At 42.7% G+C, this 13,925-nt stretch overlaps 1 protein-coding gene across 2 annotated transcripts in view; it reads right to left on the bottom strand.

Moving 5' to 3' along the window:
* DAAM1 (dishevelled associated activator of morphogenesis 1) overlaps nt 1-13,925 on the bottom strand; it is a 652,790-nt gene that overhangs the window by 455,968 nt on the left and 182,897 nt on the right. For both annotated transcript variants that reach the window (XM_078660609.1, XM_078660607.1), the window contains exon 2: nt 10,319-10,423. The gene's annotated coding sequence lies outside the window, so the exon portion shown is untranslated. The remainder of the gene's footprint in view (nt 1-10,318; nt 10,424-13,925) is intronic.

Genomic DNA, 13,925 nt, shown 5'->3' with positions numbered 1-13,925 from the left:
TCCATTGCTGATCTTAACCCCACCACAAGGGATGGTGTCCCTGAACCGCAGTACTCACCTGTAACCGGTGCCTTTTCTACGTCCCTCAGCCTCTATTGAATAACATTGGGCCCAGGGCCCTCTGCAACCGGCCGCCCCAGTGCCGCTGGTGGTGCAGTACCTACCTTGGCCCAACCCTTGCCCAGTATTAAACAAAACCCCTGGAGACTGAAACTCCAAACTGTTTACTTACCTGTAAGTTACTCATCTCTCTTTTTTCCAATAGGATTGCATTGGTCTCTCACTGCATTGCAGTGGTTCCTAATCTGTGCGCCATGGCTCCCTGGTGAGCCATCAAAACTAGTCAAGGGAGCCACGCACCAAGCACTTTAATGCATTTAATGTTGAAAAGTTTGTTGGCTTCAGGTAAACTACTTAGATTTAAACACATGATGTAAATGATTTGTAAGTGACATGCCTAAAGCTGGAAACGTAACGCTTAATTGATGGCATGTTGAGGGAGATGACCTCCATATTTCACTGTATCCCCCACGTTCCAACATTCCCAAAGTAAGAGAAGATGCCTGATTTATTTTGTTAAGACTCAATAGTTTCGTTTTTTTCCAAATGCATTTTACCCAAATCAAGTTGTCAGGTAAGTAAAGTTGTCCTTTCTCTCAAACACATTAAGGGGCGATTACAATGTTGAGCGGAAGGCCTCCTCTGTTAGATTTCCCCTAGACCGTGTCGGAACCCTTCCGACCGACTCGGTCAGTTTACAATCCGCCCGACCGATTACGATATTTGCGGTCAGATTGTAAACCGCACGGTCTTTTCGAATTGGTCCCAACCAGCTCTCAGAGAATTCGTGTCGGTCGGACACGCATCATGTAGCTCTACGGACTGTGTTTCCAACTGAGCGATTACGATGCCGGTTTCCAACAGCCTTAAATGACATGTCAATAAATGACATGTGTGCTGTCATTTATTAACAGCACACATGTCAATAAATGTGTACTGCACATGTATTGACATGTGCAGTACACATTTCTTCCAGTACACACTCCTTTCCAGACAGGCCTGATATCCCTGTGAGCGCAGGGATGTAAAACACTGTATACGGAATAATGCCAACATTTGAAAGCAAGAAAGAGGGATTAAAAAAATAAAATAAAATTTAAAAAGGAATTAGTTTGCCTTGCTTTGAACTGAAGGCAATTTTAGGGAGGAGACAGCTAAAATAAAGCTTTATTTGGTTTTAAAAATCGTGAGTCACCCTGCTGAGAAACACTTTGGCAATGGGCCTGTATGCATAGGGGTGCTATCTAGTACTGTAAGTAGGATACAAAAAAAAGTTTGAGAAGGTTAAAAGGTATGGTCAAAGAAGTGTAGCTAGGACTATTTTATTAGAGGAGCAGCTGCATATATGATTATAATTCCTTCATCAACTTCATCCCAATCATTTTCAGGAAGAAAAATGGATGTACTCTTGAGGCCAGGCTTACATCCCACAGCCTCTGAAAAAAAGTAACATATAGTGGGGAGCCGCGGCCAACAGTCAATAGGTCAAGGGAGCCCCGGGTCGAAAAAGATTGGGAACCACTACTGTATTGTATTAGGTGTGATCCTAAATACAAAGTATCTCTTTATGTACTGAAAAGCATTTCATGCACATGTAACATATTTTTGATGCTATACAAACCTATTGCAAGTAATTTGAAAGTATTGCATAAATGTTTACTTACCTGTAACTGAGTTCAACTTGGATCCTATAAATAAAAGTAATTAAATATTTTTCTACAAACATTGGTCTGGAGTCAATCATTAGGTGTGTGCTTCTGCCTTGTATGAGTCTGTACACCAAATGCATTCACACTACCCTCTGATAAGCCTAACTTCTGAGCCCAGCTACCATTAAATTGCGAGTAAGGTATTATCTACTTTACCTCTGCCATACCTTTGGGGACTCTCTGGACTACGTGCACACTATTCCTCTTTTTGGTATAGCATATACAGAGCCAGCTTCCTACATTGCCCCTCTTTTTTTTAAGTGCAAATGACCCGCAATTGTAAGTCAAGAAGTTGACAGGTGTACATTTGCCACTGTAAAGAATCCTTAGGACTACCTAGGGACAACACTTCGTAGTTTGGTAAAATACACTACACACATTAGTCATTTAGGTATAATGGCATACCACCTATGAGGCATGCTTAAACCACCAGTATGAGATAAGCCACCACTAACTGGAACACCCCTATATTCTACATTATTCAATATTCTGCAATTTCTTAAAATATTTAGTCAAACAAACATGCAGAACACAGAATTTGTCCATACCACTGTATTACAACTATTTAACATGGGCACAGGCCGACATATCAAATGATAGTTAAATATATTGTCAACAGCATCTTCAGCCTCTGTCACAGTTTTTTAGAATAGGTTTTGGCTTTAACCCTTAACCAACTTCCCAAGATACCGCTGCAATCCACATCAGGTCCACTCAGCCTATATCCTGTTTAATACAGTACGTCTTCCACCCCAAATCAGTAATTTATAAACAGTGAATCACATAACTTTTAAAATGCACAACTACACTGGTCTCCTGCGTTTACACTATTTCTTTGCTATCGACCCTCATTTGTACACTCAGTAACTCAATGCTGTATGTGACTATGGTGTTATCAGTGATACTACCAGGGATGTATTTTAGATTTCATGAGGTATGTAATATGCAAGGTCATAACCTGGGTTCAGGTGTCAAAAACAGAATTTTTGTGTTCAAGTCGTTCATAGAACACTGCAAAGTTAAATGGAAGGCTGCTGCTGGTGGGAGAACACGTTTTACTCAGAATATCAAACTTCATTCACTTAATTCTCACATGACTGAGGTAGATTGTCCGACCTTATTGAAAATGTGTACTCATTTTAACTTCTGCAGCTCCTTCTATAACCTCTATGAGAAAATCATGAGAGAAAACAGTTTCGAAGAGGGTAACATTGGTGGCGTTTGATAAAACGTAATGAAACCTTCCCCAAAAAGTTAATTCACCTCAGCAACTTCCTGGAAAGTTTCAGGGCGATCCATCAAGTGGGAGATCGAGAAAAAAAGGGGGAGAAGGGGCAAAATGCAATTTCCCCTTCCATGGGGATTTTTGAAAAGCAGCTGAACGGAATTACACCAATTTTGGCGGAAAGCTAAATATTTGTTCAGAAATCATGCCTTTTGAGATTTGCTGTAAATCCTATCAGTAGGCTTTGAGACATTAAGATTCAAATTGTGTAGCTATTTGCCCAGCTGGGTATGCAGGAGTCCCGTGGGCAGACAACTTTAAATAAAACAGCAATGGAATGGAACCCCTACCCCCAAGCAGTCAAAGCACTACAGTGTGTCCCGCAGGAGCTCGGGGTCTGAATAGCTGGCCACCACTAGCAGACACTGGAGCTCTGTCCCAGTGTCCTGAAAATAGAAAAATATGAGGAGGAAGTGTTCGGGTACCCTGACTCTGTGAACCTTGTGGGACTAAATTTTTAGTCAGCGAGAACCCCTTACTCTCGCAAGGGTACTGCAGGATCGGAATACAACAACAAAACAGTTCGGTAGATGTTATCATAGTTAGGTGAAATTGTCAGTTACAAAATATTAAAGTGGAAAAAAACCACTGAAATTCAACAGGTACAGTTAACTTAAGTACATCTAACTTGCACGTGTGCCGTGCACTGCTTATGACCTCACATATCAAATCACTCATGACATTTGAAATTACATTGTTGGCAACACTGTACAGGGCGTCTATGCAAGTTATATTGACTTCAGTTAACTATGGTGATTTTCAGTGTTTATTTCGAGTTTAAAATGGTGTTTTTCAATTGACATTATCACCCAAGTAAAACTTCACTTTAACCTTTGGATGGCTGGGATTTTTAAAAATATTTTCCAAGACTTGTTTTCTTAGATTCCGTGAATGTTGGCTTTCGTAATACAGCCACTCCCTATTTTGAGTGGGTTGAAGGGTACTGTTTAATTTCTTATTAGGAAACACACGTTTTCGTCTTTAGAGAGTGCTTTGTTCATTAGACTAGATGGCAGACATAATACAATGCGTAGGGTTGGAAATCCCTTATGTTCTCACACTCTGCTGCCCTGCTCCCAACTTCATAATTTTCTAATGTATCTGGTGGGTTGCCCAAGTTCGTTATTCATCTGAAGGGCACCAACAGATGCTCTATGTGAGCTGCTTAACTGAAGAGAATACAACTTTGCTGGAGATGGGGTCTACCAAAAAAGATACTTCTTTAAGCCTGAATCACTGTCATGACTGTGCCTATGCAATGGCAGCAGCCAATACAGTTTTGGGTTCCAGGCCTATTTACCTGCATCTCAGCAGGGAGGACACCTTCCAGCCCACCCTGATAAGTCAATGTAATCCCTTTAATTCAAGACCTATTCCCACTTTCTGTCCTGACTGTGTTAGAAAGGTTGGTCTGGCCACCCTGGCACACTTGGAAGCAGCCTGATTGCATTCTACATGGCTCTAGACTTCTGCTGGGGTCTTTCGATTCAACCAGCTACCATGGCGCAACCATTTACTCATTCCTCTAATTGCCTGACACGGGTAGGCACTAATGCTTGCAAGATTATCTACCCTCCCAACCTCTCAAAGAAGGCAGCTAAAACTTTTAAACACAAGCTACTTAAACGCTACACTGAAACCCTCATCTCGGATACTTATCTATGTGCTTTCAAGGGCATAGTGGTGACAGACCTCATCTTCTACACTACCAGAAGAGCCCAGTGGAGAAGAATCTTTACGGATAAGCTTCAATCAAAAGCCCTATGTAAAACCTCTCACGGTTTCTGTTGTAACATAACTCTGTCTCCTCCCCTCAATGCGGAACTGACCCTCTCCCTCTACAATAATGGCAACATCCTCATTCAAGCCTCTGACTTGTACCTAAATCGGTTGGACAATATTTTTAATATGATTAAAAATTCACTTAATAACCCTGTTATGGCCAATTTAGGTCTTCCCAATCTCCTCCCCTCCTCAATCAAACACCTGCCGCGTCCTCCCTTCTTATCTTCCCTCCAAACATCCGGAGCTTAGACCCCAAACTTACCAGGCCAAAATATACTAGTCTTCCCATTATTACGGAACCGCCTGCTACCTCACACTCGGGGGGGCACTCCCTCCACCTCCTTCTTGTTGATCCACTTGTGTACCAACCGCAACTTAACTGAATTTTCCCAATAACACAGACACTACTTGCTTCCCACCGCCTAATTCCAGTAACTCTGATTCGACTACGTCTTCTAGTATCAGTAACTCTAATCCAATTGTTTCTCCATCCCTCCACACAACTTTAACCCCCAGCACCCTTCCTCTGAACCCCCTACGTCCGCCCTCCTCCTCTAACTCTACACCCATTGCACAGGATTCTTCCTTAGGGCATCCCTCTCCTTTGACCTCCTCTAGACCTACTGCATCCTCTTGCTCAACGCCCAGGGCCCCCTTTTGCATACTCAAAGGTTTTCTTCTCAACCTCCCGCTCAGATCCCTGACTCCATCTATGCCGATCCCTGACTACATCTATGCCAATTCCACCCCACCTTTGAAGCCCATAACTGAGCTCAAGCAGGCGTCTGTCTCCTCGTGCAAACACAATGTGGAGAAGGGGCCTCTGCCTGCACCTTATCCTGGGCGGTTACCTGATGGCGACAGCCTTCGACGGACTGAGGAACAACTGGTTGAACTGAAGCGGGACCTCCTTACTGCAATAGATAACCTCCCGACCCTCCTACAATGTTCACTAAAGAATGAGAAGTTTTACAAACCCCATCCTCCCCCTGGGTCGAGTGGTGGAATGAAAAGGTCATCCGTTACTTGCCCGAGTAACCCACGCTGGCCCTCTCATCCTCTTCTCAACTTCCATTACAGACCCTTTAGATTCCAGCCTCAGATGTCGGAGGATGACATGCTCACACTCTTACTATCATATGAGGACTATGCAGTCTCTCCTAGCATCATACCCACTATCACATTTGATGCGAATAGAGAACCTAGCATTAACTTTAGATCCGTGAATAAGGATAACTTACTTCAGGTCGTCACATCGCACCTAGTGGAAGCAACTACAAACTCTCATATCAAATCGATGCTTCTCAACTGCAGATCAGCAGTGAATCACGCAACAGATATCACCGAACTCATCATATCACACGAATTAAACCTTCTGATTCTTACGGAAACTTGGCTTAATGACACCTCCTCCCAAATACTTGACATCTTAATTCCACAAGGCAATGGCATTGTCAGATGCAATAGGGCTATTAAATCTGGTAGGGGGCATTGCCTGCATCCATCAGTCCAGCCTCGTTTTGAAGCAGACTCATAAGGACATGATGTCCTCCTGTGAGCTCCTAGTCGCTGAAATTTAAAACAAGGGCAAGATTGTGTGTGTGCTTCACTCAATCTATCATCCCCCGGGGGACACCAACCTACTATTTGTAGAACAATTGATAGAATCCATCTCTGCCAGCTCAGCCCTCCATCCTAATCATATCTTCCACTGTGACTTCCACCTTCACTGAAATGAACCTAATGATCCATTAGCTTGCTCTTTTTAAACTTTCCTCTCCGACCTCAACTATATACAGGCCTGCAATGGACCCACCCACTGTAAGGGCGCTACCCTTGACCTCATCATAGCTAGAGAGCTCACCTTGTTGATGACGCCTTGAGAGCTCTTGACCAAGATACGCCCGGTCTTCTAATTCTTCTAGACTTGTCGTCTGCTTTTGAGACTATCAAACATGATGACTTGATTAACATTCTTCGATATAGGATGGGGCTATCTGGCCCTGTCCTAAATTGGTTCTCCTCTTTCCTGCATAACCGAACACAAAGAATCAAAGTCAACCAATCTCTGGCTGCCAGCACCTCGGTCTCTATTGGGGGGCCTCAAGAATCTGCACTTTCGGCCACTCTCTTCAACCTATGCATGGAACCTCTAACTGCCATTCTGAACGAATAACATTCAGTACCACATGTACGCGGATGATACTCAATTGTATTTGAAGATCTCCTCTCCAGATGACATTAAAACTCTTAATGGAGAGCTTCAAAAACCGTAACAATGGCTAACACAACCATCTTTTACTTAATTTCCTTAAAACTGAATTTCTCCTGATTACCGCCCGCAACCACGAGGCCCCGGCGCAAAACTAGATCAAAAAAATCTTCACACTCAACCGCACCTCGCATATGGTGGACTCCGCTTGCTCTTAAGGTGTCACCCTGGACACATTTCTAAACATGCAAGTTCACATCAGTGCAACCATTAAGAGCGGCAACCATCAGCTCAACACTCTTAGGAAAATCAAACCTTTCCTACCTCCCGAGGACATCCAGTCAGCAGTCCAATCCTTAGTTATCTCACAAGTGGAATACGGATTGGTGACCCTAGCTGGGCTTCCTAAAGCTAGGTTAGCTCTGCTAAGAGCTACTCTGAACGCCTCGATCAGACTAATCACAGGCGCCAGAAAGCATGATCATATTACACCTGACTTAATCCAGCTTAACTGCCTTCCCATTGAAGTAAGGATCCACTTCAAGATAGCCTGTCTGACACATAAAGCTATACATTTCAATAGCCCCATTCACCTGGCAAAAAAAACTCCGGATCCAGGCGAAACTTAAGCTCCAATACCCTACTAATGAAACCAATAAAATTCAACAAAAAAATAAGTTACAATCGCACCTTCTCATGGCTGGCTCCAAGAATTTGGAATGCCCTTCCAACGGAGATCAGAGCCAACCCCTCGACTGCTTCATTCAAAAAACACATCAAATCGCTACTGTTGGAAGACCGTCATCAGCAATAGTCTCTATTTCATTTGCTAGAAACTTACCTTTCGTGCTTGACAATCATTTTTACTTTGTGTGTTGAAATGTATGCTTGACAATTATTTTCACTTAATGTTTGAAATATGTGCTTGACAATCATTTTTACTTGGGGTTTAAAACGTATTTTGTCGTTCTTTGGAAGTAACTCGAAGAAACTGCTCAGCCCCATCTAGGTGGGCTTTTACCTGTTTAATGACTTCCTACCTCTTCTTTCCCTAGCACCCTCATGTACTTGATGCCTCAGGTTCCTCTCATGTTGCTTTATTGTATTGTAGATATACGGTCTCTGCACGTCAACGTCAGTTTTCCTCTTTGTACAGTGCTCGGATACCCGTCTGTGTCTTGTTCGCGCTTTATAAAACCGTACAAATAAATAAATAGTTATGACAGGGGCCTTCACTTCATTCCCCGGAGAAGAAAGGAATCCATTGTGTTTACCCCAATGGTTCAGGTCAGCTAGGACAGATCAAACTGGGGGCAGAAGGGAAACATTTACAAAGAGTGTGGACCAGGGCAAGGGAACAGCAACACCTGAACAAATGCAGTGTGTTGAATACCCATGAGCAGGCAGGGTGTCCGATATGCGGTAGGAGAGTCTGAGATAAATCTAGAAACCCTTGTGCTATTACAAGGATGTCTGCATCACAGTAAGAAGTGGACTTTGAAAAAAATATGGGGTGTGGCTTTCTAGGAGACTGAACTACAGCTGAACATGACTGACTTGAACCTAAATAGATTCCCCTAAAATTCAAATGCCGTTCCCATCAGGAGTGTTTGGTTGGGTCCCCCCAACTGCCAGCGATGATCTAAACCTGCTTTGTGAGTCAGGAATAGTGTTCATGTTAACTCCCAGTGAAAGTTCTGCATCAAGCCAGGTAACACTTGCAGTAACAGGAAGATTGGCTGTACTCACAAGTGGAGAACAGTTTCAATGGACAGTGAAGACTCTTGTGTTGCTAAGGATTGGCGAAGCAAGGATGAAGGAGAATGCCTTGCATGCTGAGTATCAGCTTAACCATTCCTTAAATCGAGGCTGAATTATTTTGTGAGCCCACTGTCACAATCATAGCCCATGTGGCGTTTTGAAGAATCCAAACAGCTGTGCCATTGAACAGCCCAACCAAAAATTATATTTCAGAGACCAAGAGCTCCTACCGTTAACTACCAACAGTGAGAGGGAAGAGCTCAAGTTAACACCGGGGGCCATCGCTTTAATGCACTTAAATGCCCAAGGAGCTCTCGTCGCTCTGATATGAGTGTGCTACTGTGTGCGAAGAATGATGTGCAATCTTGTCGCAACACCTACATGGGGGACCTAGAAGCTCCTCCTAGACATACCCATCCAGACTAGTGTGGCATCAGAACGCAGCACGCCCTGCAAGAAGGGCCGAAGCTGCACGAGTGTGAGCCAAATCCAAACCCCATCCTAACTCCCCCAATCCTACAGCTGCACAAATTACCTGAACTGTGGAATCAGAAACACATGCAGCTGTGCAAAGAACTGTGCATTATTAATGACCTGACATGCAGCTGCATGGCCATCAAAGCGAACAGCAAGACTAATAACAATTGCCCCCACAGAACTATCTGACTTTGCCCCACAAACCAGACAACACACCAACACAAAACTCCTTATGAACACACGCTTTACTGGTGGAGTTAGTGTGCATGTGTAGAGATCCCCTACACTAACCTGGGAAAGTGAAACTGCCCACAATTATATAGCTGAATCAATTTATTGTGAGGCTAGCAAGATAATTAACATAATCTAGATATTAATATCCATTTTACTTTATAAATGTAAGCACAAGCTTCAATCTTTATATGCCTGGAAAATACATTTATTTTGCATCATGCTTGTGTTTTCTGAACCTGAATGTACTACCTCACAAAACTCTTCAAAGCAAAGAATTCTTATCATGAAAAGTCCATGAAGGAAGTTTTTCGCTTTCAGTGAGCTCACAGTAGTATCTGGTATCCAGGATCCAGGGACAATAGGCAATTCGTTTTTCAAGCATTGCCCATATGCCTCAGAGATCCCTAGGCACTGCAACCTTACACGCTTGTTAGAAGATCATGTAGCATCATGCTGGGGTGCACCACCTCCCATCTTAGAATGTATAAAGGATGGTCACAAATATTACTGAACAATTAAATAATAAGAACATTAACTAATGAACCACTTGTATCAATTAATCATGTTCTACAAAGAAATTGCTTGAGGAGAAAAAGTTCTAGGACCGAGTAGGAAGATCTGCTTTGTAGATGTCATTACTGAAATGTATCTGACAAAGGAATGTATGCACATTGTTAATCTTTTGCAAAGCAACAACTATTTGTAATACTTTAATTACATACTATTAGGCCTGAAACATATATCCATACCACAGTACTACTTACAGGAACCCAATAGAACACAAAAGATGAGTACCTGATAAGATGGAGAATTCAATAGGAGCTTGACTTGAATGAAATGATCAATGAAGCGATCATGCCAGATGTCGGCCAACACTGTGGGCCACAGTCTTCCTTCATACTGAAACAAGAAGGCAAACCATGACATTTTTTTATTTTTGTGCATGCTAGAATCTTAATTTGACAAGAACACGTTAATAAACTATTTGTGATTCTTGGTTTCGCATCTTTTACATCACTAGTTCTTCACACAAATAAAAAAGCCTTGTTATGAAACTCAAGCCATCACATAAAATTAAGAGTTCCCTGTATAAATTATCCAATACCATAGTGTAATTCCGGTTCTGAACCTTAGAATTGGAACCTAAACATGTAGAATACCCTAGATGTATATAATGGTTATTTCAGCACATTAAAGATGTGAAACGTCAAGTTTTCTTTTTATATCCAGCTAAACAATAGTTGCCATACTTGATGCACTAATGCCAGATATATAATAAATACTCCGAAGCAAGCAATACAGTGCCCACAAACAGAACTACCACCATGCCAGGCTGAATCTTCCACTCCTACAGGTTATTAAGATTCGCAAAACGTTATTTCGACAGTGAAACACAGTTATAAAAGCACAGTACATAAATACAAAGTATCCTTAATACCACTACAAATTTCGGTCAGCCATTGATTAAAAAGTTAAATGAATGATAAAGCACTCAGAATAAAAACTTGCAAAACACCAGCAGTACGCAATCACATTCAATTAAAAAGCCATTTGTTTTCTCCTGCTAAGTGCATGTTATAAAAAGGAATAGGCAGAACAAGGAAGGATAGAGAGCATTCAAAGATTGCAGATACAACGGAGCCCCAGTGCATCTTCTGATGGCATAGGGTCCGATTAGTGGAACTAAACATGTTTTTGAGTAGGTCCTATAGTAATTGCAAAATAAGGTAAAATGAAGCAAGCTTTGGGGAGAGGACTCATCATAAGGACAGATTAGCATTAAATATGTCCAGCAGTAAATTTAAATGCCACCCTACTATACCCAACCTAAACCTGGTTAACAAAAGTCTATCCAAGGTAGTATCCGTCCAAGACAGATATTGTTCCATGGGGGAGAAGAACTGCAGATGAACATACTACCTAATGGAAATTTTAGCTATTTTAGTTTCCTCTCTAGACCATCTGTTCTGGGTTAGGAATTGCTTTCTTAACTCACGTTGAGTCATCCCTAGATTTACAGGTAGAGGAAGAGAAAAGCTTAGGTCTCCCCTAATCAGCCTACCTAAACCTAAACCCAACCTAAACCTGGTTAACAAAAGTCTATCCAATGTAGTATCCGTCCAAGACAGATATTGTTCCATGGGGGAGAAGAACTGCAGATGAACATACTACCTAATGGAAATTTTAGCTATTTTAGTTTCCTCTCTACACCATCTGTTCTGGGTTAGGAATGCTTTCTTAACTCAAGTTGAGTCATCCCTAGATTTACAAGTAGGAGAAGAGAAAAGCTTAGGTCTCCCCTAATCAGCCTACCTAAACCTAAACCCAACCTAAACCTGGTTAACAAAAGTCTATCCAATGTGGTATCCGTCCAAGACAGATATTGTTCCATGGGGGAGAAGAACTGCAGATGAACATACTACCTAATGGAAATTTTATCTATTTTAGTTTCCTCTCTATACCATCTGTTCTGGGTTAGGAATGCTTTCTTAACTCACGTTGAGTCATCCCTAGATTTACAGGTAGAGGAAGAGAAAAGCTTAGGTCTCCCCTAATCAGCCTACCTAAACCTAAACCCAACCTAAACCTGGTTAACAAAAGTCTATCCAAGGTAGTATCCGTCCAAGACAGATATTGTTCCATGGGGGAGAAGAACTGCAGATGAACATACTACCTAATGGAAATTTTAGCTATTTTAGTTTCCTCTCTACACCATCTGTTCTGGGTTAGGAATGCTTTCTTAACTCAAGTTGAGTCATCCCTAGATTTACAAGTAGGAGATGAGAAAAGCTTAGGTCTCCCCTAATCAGCCTACCTAAACCTAAACCCAACCTAAACCTGGTTAACAAAAGTCTATCCAATGTGGTATCCGTCCAAGACAGATATTGTTCCATGGGGGAGAAGAACTGCAGATGAACATACTACCTAATGGAAATTTTAGCTATTTTAGTTTCCTCTCTATACCATCTGTTCTGGGTTAGGAATGCTTTCTTAACTCACGTTGAGTCATCCCTAGATTTACAGGTAGAGGAAGAGAAAAGCTTAGGTCTCCCCAAATCAGACATTTCCTGTTCAATATAAGACAACCAGATAGTGGCTAGGCCTCTATCACAGGCGAGGCAGTCCAGGATCACATTCTAGTTCAAACCTGTGCGGGTTTGCTCAGATGTCACACCAAAGTACCAGAGGGGCCAATTTAAGAAGATCTTCGGCAAACCCAAGGCCAAGCTCCTGATGGACAATATAAGAGGCGTATGCTGGTGGTACACTTAATAGGAGACACCGGGCCATGTTCTCTTCTGTTTGGAGGGCAGAGATGTTCGAATAGCCTCAGATGCCAGCCCCATCGGTGAGAATGGGTAGGCATTTGCTCCTGAATACTTCCAACAAAGGGGCCATGGGCTTTTTACCGATGTGGAGGCTAGGCTGTACAAAAACCCCACAGCACTAGCAAACCTTTGAGATGTTTTACTCTTGCAAGGGCCCCAATTATCCTTAGCATCAAGGACCACCCCTAAGTAAGAAAACTCCTGGTAAGAGGCAACCTGGCGACCTTGGAGATAGACACTTCTTTGCTTCACAGATTTGGGCCCACAAAACATGGTGTAAGTTTTCGACTGATTGTTGGTTAGGCCCAACGACTCCATGAAGCCAACATATTTCTGGAAGAGGGTATTTAAACTCATGTCTGTTCTTCCCAGTAGGACAGCGTTGTCCGCATAAATTAATGCTGTTTTTTGTCCTGCCCAGTGGTACGTCATCCACACAGGCTGACAAAGACTCCTCAAGGTTGTTAATGTACAAGAAGAAGAGAATAGGGGCAATACACACCCTTGGTACAAAAGGGGGGTGGTGATGGACGGAGCATTTGAGCCAATCAAACACTCACACCCAGTCAACAGATCTGGGTTTGATCCATCACCGTTCTTTAGCCCACTCTGCCACCCCAGTTAAGACATGACCATATGCAAATCAGTCTGACCCTGTGCCTCATGGGAAAAGTCCAGCCCGAATTGCCAAGCCATGCCTTCCCTGGACCGGAAACAAGCTTCATGGGACCGGTTTCTGGCATTTCAGCATCATCACCACCCCCTTTTGTAATGCAGGACCATAACCGACACATGCTGAGAGACCAAAATGTAATACATGCAGGAATTGGAATAAGCATGGATCGAAACCCCCTCCAGCATTCAACATGTCCCACAGCTTGGACCTAACCACACTGTCCAAGGCACAAGACAGGTGTATGAAGGCCAGGAAGATAGAGCCTTGCTTAGCCATGGTGTACTTGCTAATAATCAGATGTTTAAATTAAGGCATTGCTCCACCGTGCCCAGCCACTCGCGAAAACCATACTGTACCTCCAACAGTGTGCCTGACTCCGTGACCCAGGAGTGCAACC

The sequence above is a fragment of the Lissotriton helveticus genome, chromosome 9 (assembly GCF_964261635.1).
Source record: "Lissotriton helveticus chromosome 9, aLisHel1.1, whole genome shotgun sequence".
Taxonomy (NCBI): Eukaryota; Metazoa; Chordata; class Amphibia; order Caudata; family Salamandridae; genus Lissotriton; species Lissotriton helveticus.
This window is presented reverse-complemented; position numbering and strand designations above follow the sequence as displayed.